General features: G+C 41.0%; 1 protein-coding gene across 1 annotated transcript in view; it reads right to left on the bottom strand.

Annotated features, from left to right (window-relative positions):
• The window catches only part of SLC24A2 (solute carrier family 24 member 2), a 290,443-nt gene that overhangs the window by 165,235 nt on the left and 103,646 nt on the right, over positions 1–21,562 (bottom strand).

The raw sequence follows: 21,562 nt of genomic DNA, 5'->3' as shown, positions 1-21,562 counted from the left end.
CCTTACTGCTACTACTGGGCCCATCACTTTCTGCCTAAGTGCAATAATCTCTGAATTATTTATTGGTCTCTCTGTCTCCTCCTCCTGCCCCATTTAGCTGGTTATCAGCAGAGTAGGCAGGGCGACCCTGTACAGAATGCTGTCAGAACATGCCTATCTTTTGCTGGAAACCTTCCAGATGGCTGCCTGTCTCAGACCAGAAGCCAAAGCCCTCCCAGAGAGCCTCCAGGTGTATGAGGGCCCCCACTCACCCTTCCTCTCTGCTCAAGTTTCTCCAGCTACACTTCAGGGTCTTGACCTTGCTCTTCCTCCCTGGAATGCCTTTCACGCCAGATATCCAAAAGCCCTCATGTCTTCAAATCTCCCTTCCTTCGAATCTTTGCTCAAATGTTAACTTTTTCCAAGGAGGCCTTCCCACCTCATTTCAAATGGAGGCTCCTTGCCCTCCAGCATTCCCTGTCTCTCTTTTCTGCTTCACGTGTTTCCATTGTACTTCTCAACTGGCTAATTAATTTTTTTAAAATTTTTAACATTAAAAAATTTATTTCATTGAAGTGTAGTTGATATATTGAAGTATAGTTGATATAGCGTCCCTGTAGCTCAGATGGTAAAGAATCTTCTTGCAATGCAGGAAACCCAGGTTCGATCCCTGGGTTGGGAAGATTCCTAGGAGAAGGGTATTCTTGCCTGGAGAATTCCATGAACAGAGGAGCCTGATGGACCACAGTCCATGGGGTCACAAAGAGTTGGATATGACAAAGCGACTAACACTCTATTTCAGTTTATAGTTGATTTACAATGTTGTGTTAGTTTCTGAGGTACAGCATAGTGATTCAGTTATAAACACACACACACACACACACACACGTGCACGTTAGTCGCTCAGTAGTGTCTGACTCTTTGTGACCCCATGGACTATAGCCTGTCAGGCTCCTCTGTCCACGGGATTCTCAAGGCAGGAATACTGGAGTGGGTAACCAGTCCCTTCTCCAGAGGATATTCCCAACACAGGGATGGAACCTGGGTCTCCTGCACTGCAGGCAGATTCTTTACCACTGCACCACCTGGGAAGCTATATATATATAGCTTTTCTTTTTCATATTCTTTTCCATTCTGGTTTATTATAGATATTGAATTCTATTCCCTGGGTGGTACAGTAGGACCCTGTTTATCCATCCTACATATGACAGTTCAAATCTGCTAATTCCAAACTTCCAATTCTCCCTCCTCCACACCCCTCCTGCTCGGCAACCCGAAGTCTGTTCTCTACGTCTGAGTCTGTCTCTGTTTCACAGATAGGCTCATTTGCGTCATATCTTAGACTCCACATAAAGTAACATCACATGGTATTTGTCTTTCTCTTTCTGACTCACTTCACTTAGTATGATCATCTTTAGGTCCATCCATGTTGCTGCAAATTCACCTGCTAAATTATATATTTTCTGGCTTCCTCCTCTAGAAGGTAATCTCAAGCGGGCAGGAGTACTGGCTCTCTTGTTCACTGCAGTATCTCTCAGCTTGGCCCAGTTGAGGTCTGGGGCACCGAGCAGGAAGCAAACCATCTGTGGTCCCGTGGAGAAATGGGGTCTCACTGGCATTTTGGTGTTTCCATTCCCTTTGTCTCTAGTTCATCTTGCTCAGTTAAAAACAGTTTTTGAGTCAAGACACTCTCTCTGTAGCACAACCACAGACTCTAAAGCAGTGGGCAGTAACACAGCCTGCTAATAGAGCAGCAACAGGTTTGGCCATGATCTTTGTTCTCAGTTAGCATGAGCATCACAAACACATTCTCAGGAGCTACAGATTAATGACTGGGGAGATGGTTTACTTTTACTCTCTAGTGACTTATTCAGTCAACCTGTGTCTGGGAAACAGTATATTATGTTTGCAGAATATTTGACAGGGGAGTGACAAACACTCGTTTGCAAAAACAATTCCTTCATGCCACTGAAACAGGCACCGATGGATGGCTTCCACTGGGCTGATTTATCATCATTTCTCCTGCCCAAATCCACCCGCTTCATCTTCCTGTTGGCATTTCCTAAGCAGATCTCTGTGCCGCAGGTTAACTGGAATTGGGACCTAGTTAGGGGCCTCTGAAATTCATTATCCTGCATCATGGATATGCTTTACGTGAGCATTTACTGAAGTGAGATTCTAATTTTAAAAGTGCTGACTCGCAGTGATGAACATTCGGAAATGTTCCCTGGGCCAGCAGTAAGATTCTCAATGGCTGAGGCAGCACCCACAAAATTATGTTTAGTAACTTCCTTTTGGCATTGGTAGTAGATAGGTACATATAGGACTAAGGTGGCTGAGTGCAAAACGTAGGCCATTCTGTCAGCCCAAATGGGAGAGATGGTACCTTAAATTGCTAATAAGTACTAGAAGGAATAAAAATGTCTGTTTCCTGTAATAGTAAACCTTTTTTAGAGCTGTTTCCCTTCCTATAAATTTTAACAAAAATGTCAAAAGCAGAAAAAACTTTAATACTGAGCCCCAGGAGTGGAATAGTCTCAATCCAGTGGCCATGGTACGTGGAAAACCCCAAAGGAGAGGCCTGTTTCCATGGCAAAGTCTAATCAGTACATTATCTTGTGTGACACAGCAGCAGTACAGGGAACAGGAGAAACACAGTGTGAGGAAACACAGGAATGCATGGCAAGAAATAGCACAGCATCTTTAATTTGGGATCAAAGATATATATCTATAGTTGATCTTAAAATACGTAATTATTGGAACTAATTTTGTGTACTCCTTCTAGCCAGTGATGGAAGATGTGGAAGATTTTTGAAGGTAGGGCCCAAAGGGAGCCTCCGGAAAAAGGAATGGCTTTCATCCATTTTCCATTCTTTTTTTTTTTAATGTATTGATTGGCTCTACTGCCTTGGAGTGAGATGGATTAAAAAACAAAACAAAACAGATAGCAGTGGTTTTTAAAAAGAAAAAGACTTACAGTAAAAAAAGATGCAGACTAAGGTTGCAGTAAAGTCATGAGCCCACAATAAGTATTTAGCTTCACAAATCTCATTCCTAGCAAAACGCTGATGTAAAATTCTAGTGCAGGAAACTCGGCAAAGAGAGGACAGCAAATCCCTTTAAAGAATGTTAGCCGAGTGTTTACTAGTTATTACAGTTTAGACACCATAATGAGCGCTGTGGGAAAATCACTGAAGGCAAAACCCCTACAGGTAAGGAATTCACAGATTAGTGGGAGAGAGGGATGGCTGAAACAAGTACAAAGCTGGCCAATGGGCATCGGAGAAAGGCAAAGAGTGATTGCCTTAGCAGAGGGAATGCAGAGGGTTCCAGGGAGATGACCTGGATGCTGAAATGTATTTTCAAGGCTGCAGATGAGCTCACTGTCCTTCTAGAAATGGAAGGGTCTGGAAGAGGTGACGGCCATTTGGTCTGGTCGCACACAGCCATTCTGATCAAGTGACCTACATTACATACTCAGTAGCCAGCATCTTGCTTGCAAATTGTGCTCTGAACTATTAAAAAATCTCTTTGAAACATCATATTTTTTTATGAAAGATGCGGTCAACCAAACTTCATTAATTAAACAACGTTCAGTTCATTTACCCACTTCTATTAATTGGAGGCTTCCAATTAGAGCTGCTGCTGAAGTAGCAAGGATTATTACAATGGGTGATGGAAATCTAGCTGAGAGCAAACAACTGAATACAGACAGGGTAGCTTTTCTGTGGTTAAATGGGAGGATTCCCCAGTGGCTCAGCAGTAAAGAATCTGCCTGCAATGCACGGGACATGGGTTTGATCCCTGGGTGGAGAAGATCCCCTGGAGAAGGGCATGGCAACCCACTCCAGTATTGTTATTGGGAAAATCCCATGGACAAAGGAGCCTGACGGGGTACAGTCCATAGGGTCACAAAAAGTTGGACATGGCCAAAGAAAACAGCATGCAAGAAGCAGTTTGGGGGAGTCATTTAAGAACACTGTTGGTGATCTGATGTCCAGGACTCTAGGTGAGGAGCCACCAGCCCTGGGGACCTGAGCTCTATACACTCTCTTTGTTTTCTGATGTTTCCTGGCAATTCCTCTCTGGCTCCTTTACCATTTCCCTCTTGGGGGCTAGCCCTTAGGAGTCTATGGTTGCAAGCAAAAAAGAAACTTTCTGTTAACATGGAAAAGGGAATTTATTGGAGAGAAATGGGAGAATTCAGTGGATTGAAAGAAAATCAGGAATCAAGTTTAGAAACAATAGGCATAGCGTTCTCTGGGATTCTGGGCAGTGGAAACTGATGGGTGTCTCCCTACAGGGCAATTGGCCCCAACTTTAAAACTTTTTTTTTCTGTTTTTTTTTTTTTTGTATCATTTTACTTGAATGTCTAAGGCCCAGGATACAGACAGGGAGGCTTCCTTTAGCTGCATAGCTGGTGCTAGAAGAACAGATCCCTTCCCGAAGTAGACCTCAGGATGCTGAAACTGAGGGAAAGAGAGGACCGTGCCCCACCCACTGGGGTCTCCCTCTAGAACCCGGGTGACATCGTTAGAGCAGAGGTCCACTCAAGAAGCACTGATGACTGACAATGCCTTTGGACAGGAAGGTCAAAACCAGTGTCTGTGATAATCAAGGGGAGACAGTACACATGTCCTCCAGCAGTTAGTACATGTGGCTGGGGAGGGTCACACTTCCACACTGTAACTGAGCACGACAACACTGGAAAAATGAAGGAAGATGAAACCTGGAGCGCATCTGATGGGCAAACATTAGGAGGTCTGTTTTCATTTGGGAGGCTCCCCTTGTTGAAGAAGAAATGAAGTTTAGAATATGGTTCTTCCCATGACGGGAGCCTAAAGGGGAGAAGAGTAGGTATATTATATAAGAAAACTGGAAAAAGCCATCTCTGAAGATGATAAGACAGTGGCATTGCAGAGCTGAGTCCTAACCCAGTTACACATTGACTCTGTCATGGTAGCCAGCACGAGTTATCCTTAAAAACCTGGAAATAGAACTGCCTTATGATCCAGCAATCCCACTGCTGGGCATACACACTGAGGAAACCAGAAGGGAAAGAGACACGTGTACCCCAATGTTCATCGCAGCACTGTTTATAATAGCCAGGACATGGAAGCAACCTAGATGTCCATCAGCAGATGAATGGATAAGAAAACTATGGTACATATACACAATGGAGTATTACTCAGCCATTAAAAAGAATACATTTGAATCAGTTCAAATGAGGTGGATGAAACTGGAGCCTATTATACAGAGTGAAGTAAGCCAGAAAGAAAAACACCAATACAGTATACTAACACATATATACGGAATTTAGAAAGATGGTAACAATAACCCTGTATACGAGACAGCAAAAGAGACACTGATGTATAGAACAGTCTTTTGGACTCTGTGGGAGAGGGAGAGGGTGGAATGATTTGGGAGAATGGCATTGAAATACGTATAATATATATGAAACAAGTTGCTAGTCCAGGTTCGATGCACGATACTGGATGCTTGGGGCTGGTGCACTGGGACAACCCAGAGGGAGGCTATGGGGAGGGAAGAGGGAGGAGGGTTCAGGATGGGGAACACATGTATACCTGTGGCGGATTCATTTCGATATTTGGCAAAACCAATACAATATTGTAAAGTTTAAAAAAAAAACAAAACAATTCACTGTGTTTTGGGAATGTGTTAAAATGGGCCATGACTTACTCCTGCGTGCCTAGTGCTAAGTAAATTAAAATGTTACATGTCATTAGGAAGCTCTGTGGGAATTCATGTGAAGACTTGAAGGTGGCCTGCACCTGGGAGCAAGTAGCAAAGTCAATGCCTTTTGCCCAGGCAGGTGGCCCCACACATTGGGCGGTGGGTGTGACAGAAAAGGGCTTCTGACTTTCTTCTGCTGGCCATGTTCTTCATTCTGAAACAATTGTTCCAACGTGCCCCACACCTCGGTTCTCAACTTGTTTCGGAGCTTCCGAGTTTTGCAGCTCATGGCTTACTTCTGGTTTGCGGTTCTACCTTCCCCATTCATGTGACTTCAGGACTGGTTCTCTGGCTTTGATCTTTGCTTTTTGCCTTGAGTCTGCCTCAGTTTCCCACCAGTTACTACTTTCCACTGTCTTGGTAAATACTCCAAGTTAGAGGACTGATTGTGGACCCAGTAATTTGAGTGATATATTCTCCAGTCAGAATATATTTGAGTGATATATTCTCCCTGACCCCTTGAGAAGACCTGGGCAGTGATCAAAAAAGCCCGTGTTAATGAAATGTTCCTCAGCCTTGGCAATTCCATGTGGAATCATCCCTATGCTCCATATGTATATCTTCCTGTGTTTATGCATCAACTCTTGGTAGTTTCTAATAATTTATCTCTCCTTTTTCCATGTCATTAACCTGCTAGGCAATATTTCTGCATGCTTGGAGAAAAGCTCTGTGAAGGCTGCTTTCAGTGATGGGTGAAATGATTTCTATAAATAATTTGCAAATCAATTGTTCAGCTTGTAGAAATCTTGATGAAGAAAGGTGCTATTAAATGCGAAACACATTTAATAAAACTTCATTTAAAAACTTCATTTGAGTGTGGAGCATGCTACTAATAGGGCTTCCCTACAGGCTCTGAGGTAAAGAATTTGCCTGCGATGCAGAAGACATGGGTTTGATTGCTGGGTCAGGAAAACCCCCTGGAGGAGGAAATGGCAACCCACTTCAGTATTCTTGCCTGGAGAATCCCATGGACTGAGGAGCCTGGCGGGCTACAGTCTATGGGGTTTGCAAAGAGTCGGACATGACTAAAGTGACTGAGCACAGCATACAGCACACATGCTACTCATATTCTGTAAAGGGATCCCTGGGCTTAGAGTAGGGCAAACTTGGGCTTGATAATCTGGGTTTGCTGGCTCCCTGCCTGTGTGACTTTAGGCAAATCATGTAACTTCTCCAGAACCTCAGTGTTTTTTTTTTTTTTTTCCTTTCTGCAAAATGAGGGAATAATGTCTCCCTCATTGTATGATGGCAAAACCAAAACAAGAAAACACATGTAATTGTTGCTAATAAGACACTAGATATTCTTCAGTAGGCAGATTACATTTTTGTTAAATCTGAATTTGAAAACTGAACCTAAAGGTGACTACAAATAGAGGTTGAGGTCTATGAGAAATTGCTGGGGATTTTTCCTGTTTTTTTAAAAAAAGAGTTGTACTTCAGTTGACTAGAGATCAGATTTCCTTAGAATGAATTTTGTTTTTCCCTTCATTTTAAGAAACAAATCAGATGTGTTCCTGGTGAATAACTTTCACTGAGAAAATACACTAGGAGTGCACTTGTAGAAATTAAAAAAAAAACATTTCACTGATTCTGGGTTTCTTAAGTGTCCCCAGCATACATGGCCTTCTCTAAGCCACAGGCATATTTCTTATTTTGCATGTTCCAATGCTATGCTCAAAACCCTCAGAATTTAAATTCTCTTAGTGTGTTATTTTGAGTAAATATAATGTCTCATAAGGTTAAGCTACAAATCGCTAGTGCTACATCTGAGTGCATAAGATAAACTATAGTTGACCCTTGAACTACATGCAAGTTAGGGATTTGGACCCTCCACATGACTGAAGATCTGTGTATAACTTACAGCTGCTCAGTCGAACAGTTGTGTCTGACTCTGTGACCCCATGGACTGTAGCCCACTAGACTCCTCTCTGTCCATGGGATTTTCCAGGCAAGAATACTGGAGTGGGTTGCCATTTCCTCCTCCAGAGGATCTTCCCCATCCAGGGATCAAACTTGTGTTTCCTGCACTGCAGGCAGATTCTTTATTGCTAAGGCACTGGGGAAGCCTGTAACTTATAGTTGGCCATCCACATGTGTTTCCATATATGTGGTTCTTCTGTATCAGTAGTTTCTCCACACCTGTGGTTCCAACCAACCTTCGATTCTGTCATTACTGCAGCATTTACTGTTGAAAAATATCCACGTATAAGTGGACCTGCAGAGTTCAAAGCTGTGTGGTTCAAAGGATCAACTGTAATTTGGTTTAAATCTTACATAAATCTGAGATTTTAAATTCTATGGAAGAAATTAATGGACATTTATTAAAACAATAAATCTTTAATGAAAGAGCCCTTTACTGAGATGGAGAAAGAACATATATTAAGGACTGCATTGATAACAACTATTTTCTTAGTCATATTACTTATCATTACTTCATCACATTTTCAATACAACCTAACAAATCAATCATCATTATTGCCATTTTATCGATGAGGCTCATTACGTGGTCTAAGTACATGAGCTCATTAAGTGGTTGAAGCCATAAATGGTACAGCTTTTCAGACTCCCTAGCTAGTGCCCTTTTATACTAGGGCTTCCCATAGAGGGAAAAATTGCAGCTAAATCAGTCACTTGTCCTACAATTTTTTATAAAGGTTTGAGCTTTCCACAAAAGGTCAGCTTCTGAGATTACTCAATTTGTGTCAACAAGATTGCTACAGCTCTGATGATCTGATATTCTCACTAGTAAGGGGAGCTAGTGAGAGACATCTGGATGTTAAGGCACTTCTTTCAACATAACTAATGCTCAGAATATTCATTCTATTATAGGGTATGGTAATGAGATCCATGACATCATGTTTATGAGACTTTTCAAGGAGTATTTTAAATGCCACAGACCAGTTGATATGAAAGGGAAAGGTCTTGTCACTATAGCACAACTAATGTAATTTTCATCATAAGCAAAAGGCTTCCACTGCTGGCCACCTCTCATGTGTAAGGCCCTACATTAGCGCTGATGTTTTCTCCCACCAGTATCTACTGCTCCTCTGTTTGGATACAGCACCTCAGCTGTCATGGAGGACCATTTCTCTGCTACTGTGTGTCCATTTGATGGAGGGAGGACTGGATCCCATCCTTAGCTTCATGGGACCAGGTGACTTGGTCTGGTTCAGTTGCTGCATTTTACTTCCTGGCCACAGCTGCAAGCTGGTTAAATGTTGGAATTGATGGAAGAACCACTGGGAAAGAGGACTGGGCTCTCCTTCGGGGGTTTCTATCTTCTGCACGTTTGTGCCAAATTCACATGTTGGAATTCTAATGCGTGACGTGATGGTATTAGGAGGCAGGGCCTTTGGGAGGTGCTCAGGTCACAAGGGTGCAGCCCTCATGAATTAGTGTTTTGTAAAAGAGACCTCACACAGCTCCCTAGCCTCTGGTACCATGGGAGGAAAAAGCAAAAAGATGCTGTCAGTGAATTAGGACGCGAGTTTTCACCAGACACTGAACCGACCAGCACCTTGATCTTCAACTTCCAGAACTGTGACAAATAAACTTATAAGCTATCCAGTCTCTGGTATTTTGTTACAGCTGTCTGAATGAACCAAGACATGGATGCTCGGCTGATGCAATGAAAACAGAGTTGGTGGTGCCTTTCTTGTTTATTGTACAAAGAGCTTAAGTCAGAAGACAACGGAGAGAAAAACAATGTTGAAGGCAAGAGAAACACAGAAAGAAGCAATGCTCGATTCCTCCCTAGATTCAGCCATGCCTGAAGCTGCTAGACAACTCATTTTCTAAGTTACTGCATTTCCTTTTTCTTTTTATTTACTGTCATTTAAAAAAGTACAGATAATTCTATACACTAGGTTTTTATACATTATCACCTAATCCTTTTACTTATCTTATCAGTTCAGTTCAGTCGCTCAGTCATGTCTGATTCTTTGTGACCCCATGAATCGCAGCATGCCAGGCCTCCCTGTCCATCAGCAACTCCCGGAGTTCACTCAGACTCATGTCCATCGAGTTGGTGATGCCATCCAGCCATCTCATCCTCTGTTGTCTCCTTCTCCTCCCAGCATCAGGGTCTTTTCCAATGAGTCAACTCTTTGCATCAGGTGGCCAAAATATTGGAGTTTCAGCTTTAGCATCAGTCCTTCCAATGAACACCCAGGACTGATCTCCTTTAGAATGGACTGGTTGGATCTCCTTGCAGTCCAAGGGACCCTCAAGAGTGTTCTCCAACACCACAGTTCAAAAGCATCAATTCTTCGGCACTCAGCTTTCTTCACAGTCCAACACTCACATCCATACATGACCACAGGAAAAACCATAGCCTTGACTAGACGGACCTTTGTTGGCAAAGTAATGTCTCTGCTTTTCAATATGCTATCTAGGTTGGTCATAACTTTCCTTCTAAGGAGTAAGTGTCTTTTAATTTCATGGCTGCAATCACCATCTGCAGTGATTTTGGAGCCCCCCAAAATAAAGTCTGCCACTGTTTCCACTGTTTCCCCATCTATTTCCCATGAAGTGATGGGACCAGATGCCATGATCTTAGTTTTCTAAATGTTGAGCTTTAGGCCAACTTTTTCACTCCTCTTTCACTTTCATAAGACGCTTTTTAGTTCTTCTTCATTTTCTGCCATAAGGGTGGTGTCATCTGCATATCTGAGGTTACTGATATTTCTCCTGGCAATTTTGATTCCAGTTTGTGCTTCTTCCAGCCCAGCATTTCTCATGATGTAATCTGCATATAAGTTAAATAAGCAGGGTGACAATATACAGCCTTGATGTACTCCTTTTCCTATTTGGAACCAGTCTATTGTTCCATGTTCAGTTCTAACTGTTGCTTCCTGACCTGCATGTAGGTTTCTCAAGAGGCAGGTCAGGTGGTCTGGTAGTCCCATCTCTTTAAGAATTTTCCACAGTTCATTGTGATCCACACAGTCAAAGGCTTTGGCATAGTCAATAAAGCAGAAATAGATGTTTTTCTGGAACTCTCTTGCTTTTTCCCATGATCCAGCGGATGTGGCAATTTGATCTCTGGTTCCTCTGCCTTTTCTAAAACCAGCTTGAACATCTGGAAGTTCACAGTTCATGTATTGCTGAAGCCTGGCTTGGAGAATTTTGAGCATGACTTTACTAGCATGTGAGATGAGTGCAATTGTGCGGTAGTTTGAGCATTCTTTGGCATTGCCTTTCTTTGGGATTGGATAAGTGTAATTTCTCCCATTTTAAAGAAAATTCAGTCCCAAAGTCCTAAATTGTTTTCCTCTATGGTTCATAGGGTAACAGCTGGTGCTCAACAATGGATGTGCACAGTGCACAGCAGATCCTGGGAGGACTGAAAAGGAGGGATTGGCTGAAGTATATTCACCACCAAAGAGGTCTACTTCCTTTCTTCGTGTGTGCGTGTGTGTGCACCAGCTAAAGAGAAAAAACAGCATTGCACTGAAGCAAAAGAATCATAGATGTGTACACAAATCTCTACATAATAAACACCTTTGATGCTGCCCAAGATAATTTCAGAAGTGTAACACCAGAAGTCTAACTCAAGGAGATGTTTTATTCAAGTTTAGTCCACTGGCAACACTGCCATATTATATGGCAGTGTTGAAGATATAACCAAGACAGAATAAGAGGAACCCCCACAAACATAGGATGCCCATGCCTGTAACAGAGATTCTGGAAGGGTGTTTGATCAAGAGCCAGAGGTCTCAGGATGGAATAATGTTCAGCGTGGTGCCTGTTGACCCCTGCAACTTACATTGATGTGGTGACCACAAGGAAGGCCAAGCTGTGAAATACACAGCCAAGGAAGAGAAGAATATTTCATGGGTACAGAGAGGTGGGAGCAGAGGAGGTTATTTAGAAAACTAAGAAAAGAACTCCTGGGAGCCAGTCTTCACAGAGCTTGGGGGTGCTGAGGAGCACAGGGAGGGCTCTGTTCCTGCTGACTCGGTCCTCCCTGTGCTGCTGTCATGCCTGTGCCACATCTGTGTACAATGTGTACATTACTAACCTGCGACTTTCCTTGAAGTGGACTCACTTTTCTTCTACTTAAATATATCCTTGCTGATTCTAGGTAACACATTTAGAGAAAGCATGGGTTTAGTGTACCAGTTACATACTTTCTCTACTCTATGTTAAAATAAGCATATAATCATTAAAAACGTTTGTTGTACCACCTAAAATCTTTTCAAGAGCCCCAGTGATGTTTACGCTACTCACTGCAAAATACTAGTTCTGTATGGAATAAGTTCTGGTGTTCAAGGCAGGAGGATGTGAGGATGTCAGATCCTCCCCTGAGAAGCTGTGTTACTCACAGAGCCTGTGTTTCAGTGCTGCTCTCATGAGCCCCCTCTATCCCCTTCCCTCTGCTCTGACCCCTCCAAGTGTGTGCATCCTCAGTTATGTTCGACTCTTTGTGACCCTATGGACAGTAGCCTGCCAGGTTCCTCTGCCCATGATATTCTCCAGGCAAGAATACTGGTGTGGGTTGCCATTTCCTCCTCCAGGGGATCTTCCCAACCCAGGGACTGAACCTGCATCTCCTGTGTCTCCTGCTTTGGCAGGTGGATTCTTTACCACTGCGTCAGCCAGGAAGCCCCCTGACCCCTCCAAAGTCTCAGCTTTATACTCCAAGGCAGAAGGTGTGTGCAGGCAAATACTGGCATTAGAAAGATGAGTATAAAGTCAAACGTGGGACTTTTGCAAGAGCTTGAGTACATGATTACTACCTTCTGTCCAAAGAAAAGGGTAAAGAATGAGAAGTTCACTGCCTTGTCCCATATCCAAAAGCAAGGACCACCAAATAACACACTTATAAATGACTGGTAACTATGTACACATAATTAAAATGTAATTTTGAAATTTTTTCAAACCTTAGTAGGAAGCCATATTAAGTAGAAACAAGTCATGTATCTGTAAAAGTCACAAGAGAGTCACTACCCGAACTTTGGGAACAGACTTCCAAAGACATTTTGAGAATGCTTTTTCCCATCTGAATCTTATAGACACTAACAATGATCTGACCAGATTTTTTCTGAGCCATACCTGAAGAAGACTTCAATTTAGATGTTGATGAACTAGAGCACTGCAAGATGAAATGGAAGCCCCCTTATTAGGACCTTTCTTTCTTATGCTTTTAATTACGTGTTTCAGCTTCTCTGTGGATAAAATATGCCAGTAGTAAAATACAAAACGTGGTTTTCTTTCTGGATTGTAGGGAAAAAGATGCTTTATACATTTGGTGAATTCAGATGTAGTAATGGCTCCTCATCCTTTGAATAATTATTCTTTATTCACTCAATCTGCTTTGTTTTTCTTTCAAATACTTGTTACTATATTTCAGTATTTCATTTGATGTGTTTAGTGTCACTTTGCTCAAGACTATAAGCTTTATGAGGGCAAGGACTTTGTGTTCTTTATGGAGTCTGCCTAGAACCTAACAAAACGCCCAGCACATAGTAGGTACTCAATAAAAGTTTGTTGAATGAATGAATCCTGGTTAATAATCAAATGTTTACAATTAGCAAATCCTCCTATTTTTTCAAGATCTTAAAAGCACACACTTGTTAGTCATTTGACCTTTGTCAAGTCACTTAATCACCTCTCTTATGCAGATACCATCAACTCACTGGGAAATTGTGGAATAAAATGAAGGAATATTCATGAAAGTGTGTAGGCCCCTCTATTCATGTGTGTATGTATGTGTGTATATATATATGTGCATGTATGTATATATGTGTGTGCATGTATGTGTGTGTATGTGTGTGTGTGTGTGTATATATATATATATATATATACACATATATATATATGGTTGAAACTCTTTGGCCCAGGATCAAGCTCACAGTCGGTTCACCATAAATGTCTATTATTCATATTATTCATTGATTTTTCTACAGAATATATTTATTTCCCAGTTGTTAGTATCCCTGTTCCAAGCCAAGAAATCAACAGATGAAAGCATAGTTCACATGCATAGTTCACAATAGTTATACATCTTAACTATTACTCTTTATATATCTATAATATGAAGGGGCTTCCAAGCTCTTCTCAGTGAAGTACATTCAGAGGATAAAAACAGAACAGGACGTTGGCAAGACTGATACACACTAAAGTTGTTTTTTCTGTCCCTTCTAAAAGGTCAGTTTTGTTTTTAAGATACTTCTTACAGATAGAAAACAGTGTCAGGGAAAGGAGGAATGTGAATTTTAAAAAGGTGACTTCTTTGGCAATTTTTCTTCCTTCCTTCCTTCCTTTCACCTTCCTCCTTCCCTTCCTTCCTGTTTCCACCTCTCTCTCCGTTTATGACTCTCTCTCTCTCTCTCTCAGTTGTCTTAATCCATTAATTAGAATTAAAATTTTTTTGTTATATTCTTCATATAAGATAAATATCTAAAAAAATAAGTAGATAAGGAGTAATGCTTGCTCTTTGGAAGAAAAGCTATGACCAACCCAGACAGCGTATTAAAATTAGAGATATTAGGCCAACAAATGTCCATATAGTCAAAGCTATGATATTTTTAGTAGTCATGTACAGATGTGAGAGTTGAATCATAAAAAAGGCTGAGCATGGAGAATTGATGCTTTTGAACTGTAGGGCTGGAGAAGACTCTTGAGAGTCCCTTGGACAGCAAGGAGATCAAACTAGTCAATCCAAAAGGAAATCAATCCTGAATATTCACTGGAAGGACTGATGGTGAAGATGCTGAAGCACCAATACTTTGGCCACCTGATGCAAAGAGCCAATTCATTGGAAAAGACCCTGATGGTGGGGAAGATTGAAGGCGGAAGGAGAAGAGGATGACAGAGGATGAGATGGTTGGATGGCATCACCGACTCAATGGACATGAATTTGAGCAAACTCCAGGAGATAGTAAAGGATAGGGAAGCCTGGTGTGCTGCAGTCCGTGGGTCACAAAGAGCTGGACACAACTTAGTGACTAAACAACAACTAGAACTGATTTGTTATTCAGGTTGTGGGGAACAAAGTATATTTCTATCTCAAGACCTTTACAATTTACTTTACTTTTATTCTCTGATTAAGAGAAGGCTACAGGGTAAGTAACAGGTTAAAGACTTTTTAAAGGTGAATGCTGATCAAAGGAAAGATAAGAACTGTTATTAGACGAACATGCATTACATGTTTCAAGGGTTGAAAATGCCATGCTGAGAAATGTACTTTAAAGTGCATATAAGTTTCAGTATCACCTGTAGGGATTAATCATAAAGAATTCAGATATGCACAAAGATACACGGACAAGGACACTAGGCAAGGATAATGATGCCAGCATTGGTTCTGGAGGTAAGAAATTGCAAATCCTAGTTTCTCACACCTTCAGGCAAGTGAGACTACCCTATGGAGACAGGAGGCTTACTGCCAGAGGAAAGTTAACCTCAGAAGCTTTGGACTCAGAGATACCAAACACAGGCAAGGGTGGGCAGAGTGCAGAGTGAAAATGACTGATTAAGTGGCTGTACCAGGCTCCTCTTGTCTGATTCTCCTCTATCAAGGATAGGAGACTGGAGGAGTCCTTCTGTAGAAAGGGGATGAGCCCAGAGAAAATGCTTTTAGAGACTTAAACTTGAAGCAAATAAAAAGCCCAGTCTATCCTTTATTTACTCTAGAGCAGTGGTTCTCAACTTGGCAGATAGAGGGGGGAAGAACTGTCTCTAAGGGACAACTGGAGACAGTTTCGATTGTCCTGACTAGAGACGAGCAGTGCCACTGGCATCTAGTGGGTACAGACCAGAGAAATCACTAAAGATCCTACCAAACACATAACAGGCCCCACAACAATGACTTATTCAGCTCCAAATTTCAATAACGCTGCTGTTGAACCTTGGCTTAGAGTAAAGCCCACAGTTAATGCCTGTCCCTGCCTGGAATCACTCACAGAGGACTTCAGCTGGCTTCAAAGCATGGACTTTTGGACTTTCTTCTCAAATATGAATGGCTGGTCCTTCCACCACACATCTGACAAAAGCCCCATAATGAATGGCAGAGACAAAAACAAATAAACACCCATCTAATAAGAAAAACCACCTAATAACATAAAATGATAGGCAGGAACACAGACTATGCAAAAAACTTAAAAAAACAACAAAACACCTGTTGGTACAATTGGTACAATCAGTCCTGAAATGTAATTTGGTGCTATCTAGCTGGCACCCAACTCCAGTACTCTTGCCTGGAAAATCCCATGGACCAAGGGCCTGGTGGGCTGCAGTCCACGGGGTCGAGAAGAGTCGGACTCGATTGAGTGACTTCACTTTCACTTTTCACTTTCATGCATTGGAGAAGGAAACGGCAACCCACTCCAGTGTCCTAGTCTGGAGAATCCCAGGGACGGGGGAGCCTGGTGGGCTGCCGTCTATGGGGTCGAACAGAGTCGGACACGACTGAAGTGACTTAGCATATGTTCCAAATTACATTACATAAAAAGTATCTTAATATTTTCAAAAAGAGAAAATAAAATACTGTATTCAGTAAAAAGTAATATTCTCATTCATAAAGTAGGAATTCTAAAAATACAGTTGTTCTAAGAAAATTTAATGTTCAGTCAAGTTATTACATGTTTTAAAATAGAAAATTAAAATGTATGTATAGGGTTTAAAAAAATAAATCTATAGTTTAATTCCAAACACATACTTTAAATTAAACCTCAATAGCATCACTCTAAAATGAACTGATTTTTTCTTTTCTAATAAAGGCATATAAAAAGACTGAATCATGTACCCATTTGGAGCATCTTGACGAAGGTGAAAGAGGAGGGTGAAAATTCTGGCTTGAAACTCAGCATTAAAAAACTAAGATCATGGCATCCAGTCCCATCATTCCAGGCAAACGGAAGGGAAAAAGTGGAAGCAGTGACAGATTTTATTTTCTCAGGCTCCGAAGTCACTTCGGACTCCAAAGTTGACTGCAGCCATGAAATTAAAATACTTTTGCTTGCTCCTTGGAAGGAAAGTTATGACAAACCTAGACAGTATATTAAAAAGTAGAGACATCATTTTGCTGATAAAGGTCCGTATAGTCAAAGCTATGCTTTTTCCAGTAGTCACGCATGGATGTGAGAACTGGATCATAAAGAAGGCTGAGTGCTGAAGAATTGATGCTTTCAAATTGTGCTGGAGAAGACCTAAGAGTCACTGAGACAGCAAAGAGATCAAACCAGTCTATCCTAAAAGAAATCAACCCTGAAATTCATTGGAAGTACTGTTGCTGAAGCTCTAATACTTTGGCCACTTAATGTGAAGAGCCAACTCACTGGAAAAGACCCCGATGCTGGGAAAGACTGCAGGCAAAAGGAGAAAGGGGCAGCAGAGGATGAGATGTTTAAATGCCCTCACCGACTTAATGGACATGAATTTGAGCAAACTCTGGGAGGTAGTGAGTGACAGAGGAGCCTGGTGGGCTGCAATCCATGGGGTTGCAGAGCTGGACATGACTTAGGGACTAAACAACAACACAGATGCATCTCAGAAGTCGTGGCCCATGTCCAGCTGCTGCTGCTGCTAAGTCGCGTCAGTCGTGTCCGACTCTGTGCGACCCCATAGACGGCAGCCCACCAGGCTCCCCCATCCCTGGGATTCTCCAGGCAAGAACACTGGAGTGGGTTGCCATTTCCTTCTCCAATGCATGAAAGGGAAAAGTGAAAGTGAAGTCGCTCAGTCGTGTCCAACTCTTCGCAACCCCATGGACTGCAGCTACCAGACTCCTCCGTCCATGGGATTCTCCAGGCAAGAGTACTGGAGTGGGGTGCCATTGCCTTCTCCCCATGTCCAGCTATTTTCTACTAAATGTTGTCCATATCAAGTATGGGGGAAAATTACTAAATTTTAATTTTAAAATTGCTAAAGAAAAAAAAGCTGATTATATTATAAAAACATTTAGCAGTTATGTTCCAAAATAAAAAATTTAAGAAACTAAAAACCAACATGTTTGTCAATGCTTTAAGATCTCATCAGTAAATTAAGTCCCTCAGATAAGTGGCTACATCAAAAGCTTTTAAAATTGTAATAATAACTTCTGCAATTATGTAACAAATGCCTTTCTCTTTGGCACTAATTTGTTCTAACTAAAGAAATCATTTGGGAATTGAGAAAAGCACAAAAAGCCTGTCATTTTTAATCATATAAATAAGTGATACAAGTAAAACTGAGTGGATTCATTTTAATTTCCTTATACTAGCTTTGCTAAAAGTATTTTGTCATTTTAGAAATATTATATACCAAGAAGTAAAACATTAAAAAATATACACATTTAACAACTTAAACATGTTCATTATTTGGGAAAAAAAGATCCTCAAAGACATAATTTACATTTTCCAGTTTCACTGGCTTCATAAGTACTCAATAAATTAGCTTTGGAAACTGAAGTGATAACTTCATCCTTTTTTGGGAACATGTTTAAAAAATTCATATAAAATACATTTGTAATCTACTCATTGTTTCATATATGGTGTGCTTCCACTAAACATGAAAAATCTATATGTTTCGATTAGTAAATACATATGTAGACATGGCCTGTAATGAAACAAAAGACAAAGAAACAAAAGTGTTTTAATATGGAAAGTTTTTATCTGATTAAAATTCCCTGGCTAGTTATTTAAATTTATCCTAGCAAGTGTCTATAAGGCAGGATGCTAATGTAGCTGTGTTTACAAAAATAAAACGGTAACCAAGAAGATCTTGAAAATGAGATCTGTAAGATCTCCTCCATCTCTGATATTTCACCCATTCATCTTGTCATCATTTGTGACTTCCTGCTTTCCTTTCTTCCTTCCTCCCTTCCAGATACTTCCTTTGTGCCATGCACTGTGCTAGACTCTGAGAGTAGAAAGATAAATAAAATGAAACAGGCTCCAGCTACAGTGCATCAGCATGAATGATGGGAGGGAACTACAAACCCAAGTCTGTAATATACACAGAATTCTCCACATTTTGTGGGAGAAGGAAAAGAAGCTTGCTCAGGGCACACACACATAGAATCCTCTGTATAGAAGATGCTTAGCTCACATAGCATATCATATGACATTTCCATCCACTTACTGTTGAACACAGGGAGACACAGAGAGGCGACCTAACTTGCTGAAAGTCACAGAGCAAGTAAGAAGGCCAACATTAGAACATATGTTCTGCTGCAATGTTCTCAACAAATATGCTGAGAACCTGCCAGGTGTCTGGCTCAGAGCCAGGAGCTGGGGACCAGAAAGATGATTAAGAATTGGTTCCTACCCAGAGGCGTTTAACACTCTCCTGCTGGCACTGACTTGACGTGGGAGTTTGGGGAATCATTTTAATATTGGATTGTCTTGGTATCTACTGCTGGGTCTTTGAGGATTGAAGCTGCATGGAAATGCACCTGGTACTGTGTGTGGATTAGAACACCTGATACAGTACACATGGGGAAGCCAGTTCAGCTTGGCTGTCTTCTGTAAAATGCAAATTAGGAGAATTTTTTTCACCTATCAGTCTTGCAAAAGTTTAAAAATAACAACACTCAAGATGTAGAAATTGGCTGCCTTACCTACTGCTATTGGAAATGTAAATTTTATGTTTAAATGTCAAAATTGCTGCATCCTGTGTAATAGTTTACAACCAGGAATGATTATTATGTTCAATAGTCAGTGATATTTAAATAAATTAGGCTTACATTCATGCAATGCTATGATATATACGGCAGTTTCTTTCTTTCTTTTAAACTTTTATCCTATATTTGAGAACAGTTGATTTACAGTGTTGTGTTCAGTTCAGTCACTCAGTCGTGTTTTTTGCGACCCCATGGACAACAGCATGCCAGGCTTCCCTGTCCATCACCAATTCCCAGAGCTTGCTCAAACTCATGTTGATTGAGTCTGTGATGCCATCCAACCAGCTCATCCTCTGTCATCCCCTTCTCCTCCCGCCTTCAATCTGTCCCAGCATCAGGGTCTTTTCCAATGAACTGGCTCTTTGCATCAGGTGGCCAAAGTATTGGAGCTTCAGTTTCAGCATCAGTCCTTCCAATGAATATTCAGGACTGATTTCCTTTAGGATTGACTGGTTGGATCTCCTTGCAGTCCAGGGGACTCTCAAGAGTCTTCTCCAACACCACACTTCAAAAGCATCAGTTCTTCGGTGCTCAGATTTCTTAATGGTCCAACTCATATCCATACATGTCTACTGGAAAAACCAGAGCTTTGACTACAGAGCTTTGTTTGTCAATGTCTTTGCTTTTTAATATGCTATCTAGGTTGGTAATAACTTTTCTTCCAAGGAGCAAGTGCCTTTTAATTTCATGGTTTCAGTTACCATCTGCAGTGATTTTGGAGCCCAAGAAAATAAAGTTTCTGACTGTTTCCATTGTTTCCCCATCTGTTTGCCCCGAAGTCATGGGACCAGATGCCATGATCTTTGTTTTTTGAATGTTGAGTTTTAAGCCAACTTTTTTACTCTCCTCTTTCCCTTTCATCAAGAGGCTCTTCAGTCCCTCTTCGCTTTCTGCCATTAGGGTGGTGTCATCTGCACATCTGAGGTTATTGTTATTTCTCCCGGCAATCTTGATTCCAGCTTATGCTTCATCCAGCCCGGCATTTCGCATGATGTACTCTGCAGGGAAGTTAAGTAAGCAGGGTGACAATACACACCTTTGACTACTCCCTTCCCAATCTGGAACCAGTCCGTTGTTCCATGTCTGATTCTAACTGCTGCTTCTTGATCTGCATACAGATTTCTCAGGAGGCAGGTAGGGTGGTCTGGTACTCCCATCTCTTTAAACTCACAGTTTGTTGTGATCCACACAGTCAAAAGTTTTAGCATAGTCAATGAAGCAGATGTTTTTCTGGAACTCTCTTGCTTTTTTGATGATTGAACGGATGTTGGCAATTTGATCTCTGGTTCCTCTGCCTTTTTATAACCCAGCTTGAATATCTGGAAGTCCTCAGTTCATGTACTGTTGAAGCCTAGCTTGGAGAATTTTGAGCATTACTTTGCTAGCATGTGAGATGAGTGCACTTGTGTGGTAGTTTGAGCATTCTTTGGCATTGCCTTTCTATGGGATTGGAATGAAAACTGACCTTTTCCAGTCCTATGGCCACTGCTTAATTTTCCAAATTTGCTGGCATATTGAGTGCAGCACTTAACAGCATCCTCTTTTAGGATTTGGAATAGCTCAGCTGGAATTCCATCACTTCCACTAGCTTTGTTCTTAGTGATGCTTCCTAAGGCCCCTTGAGTTTGCACTCTAAGACATCTGGCTCTACATGAGTGATCACACCATTGTGGTTATCTGGGTCATTAAGATATTTTTTGTATAGTTCTTCTGTGTATTCTTGCCACTTTTTCTTCATATCTTATGCTTCTGTTAGGTCCATACCATTTCTATTATGTTAGTTTCAGGTATACAGCAAGATTCAGTTATACATGTATGTTAGATTCAGTTATACATATATCTATTCTTTTTCAGATTCTTTTCCCATATAGGTTATTACAGAATACTGAGTAGAGTTCCCTGGGCTATACAAGTAGACCTTTGTTAATTATTTATATATGAGACAATTTCTGAAGATTATTTAATGATCTGGGAAAACACTCATCATCTAATAGCAACTAGAAAACCAGCACATTAAATATATATGGTATTAAGCTACTTTTCTAAAATTACAGTGTACATACATGCAATGGATATATGTACACTGTATTACACGCAATGGAAGGAAATATATTTCTGGGTGATGATATTACAGGTGATTTCTATTTTCTTTTTTTCTGTATTGTCCAAATTTTCTGTAAGCTGATTCCATTAATTTAATAATTAGGAACAAAAGAACATTAAGT

Source organism: Bos taurus, chromosome 8 (assembly GCF_002263795.3).
Source record: "Bos taurus isolate L1 Dominette 01449 registration number 42190680 breed Hereford chromosome 8, ARS-UCD2.0, whole genome shotgun sequence".
Classification (NCBI taxonomy): domain Eukaryota; kingdom Metazoa; phylum Chordata; class Mammalia; order Artiodactyla; family Bovidae; genus Bos; species Bos taurus.
Note: the sequence above shows the minus strand (reverse complement) of the source record. Positions and strands in the feature narration are given on the sequence as shown.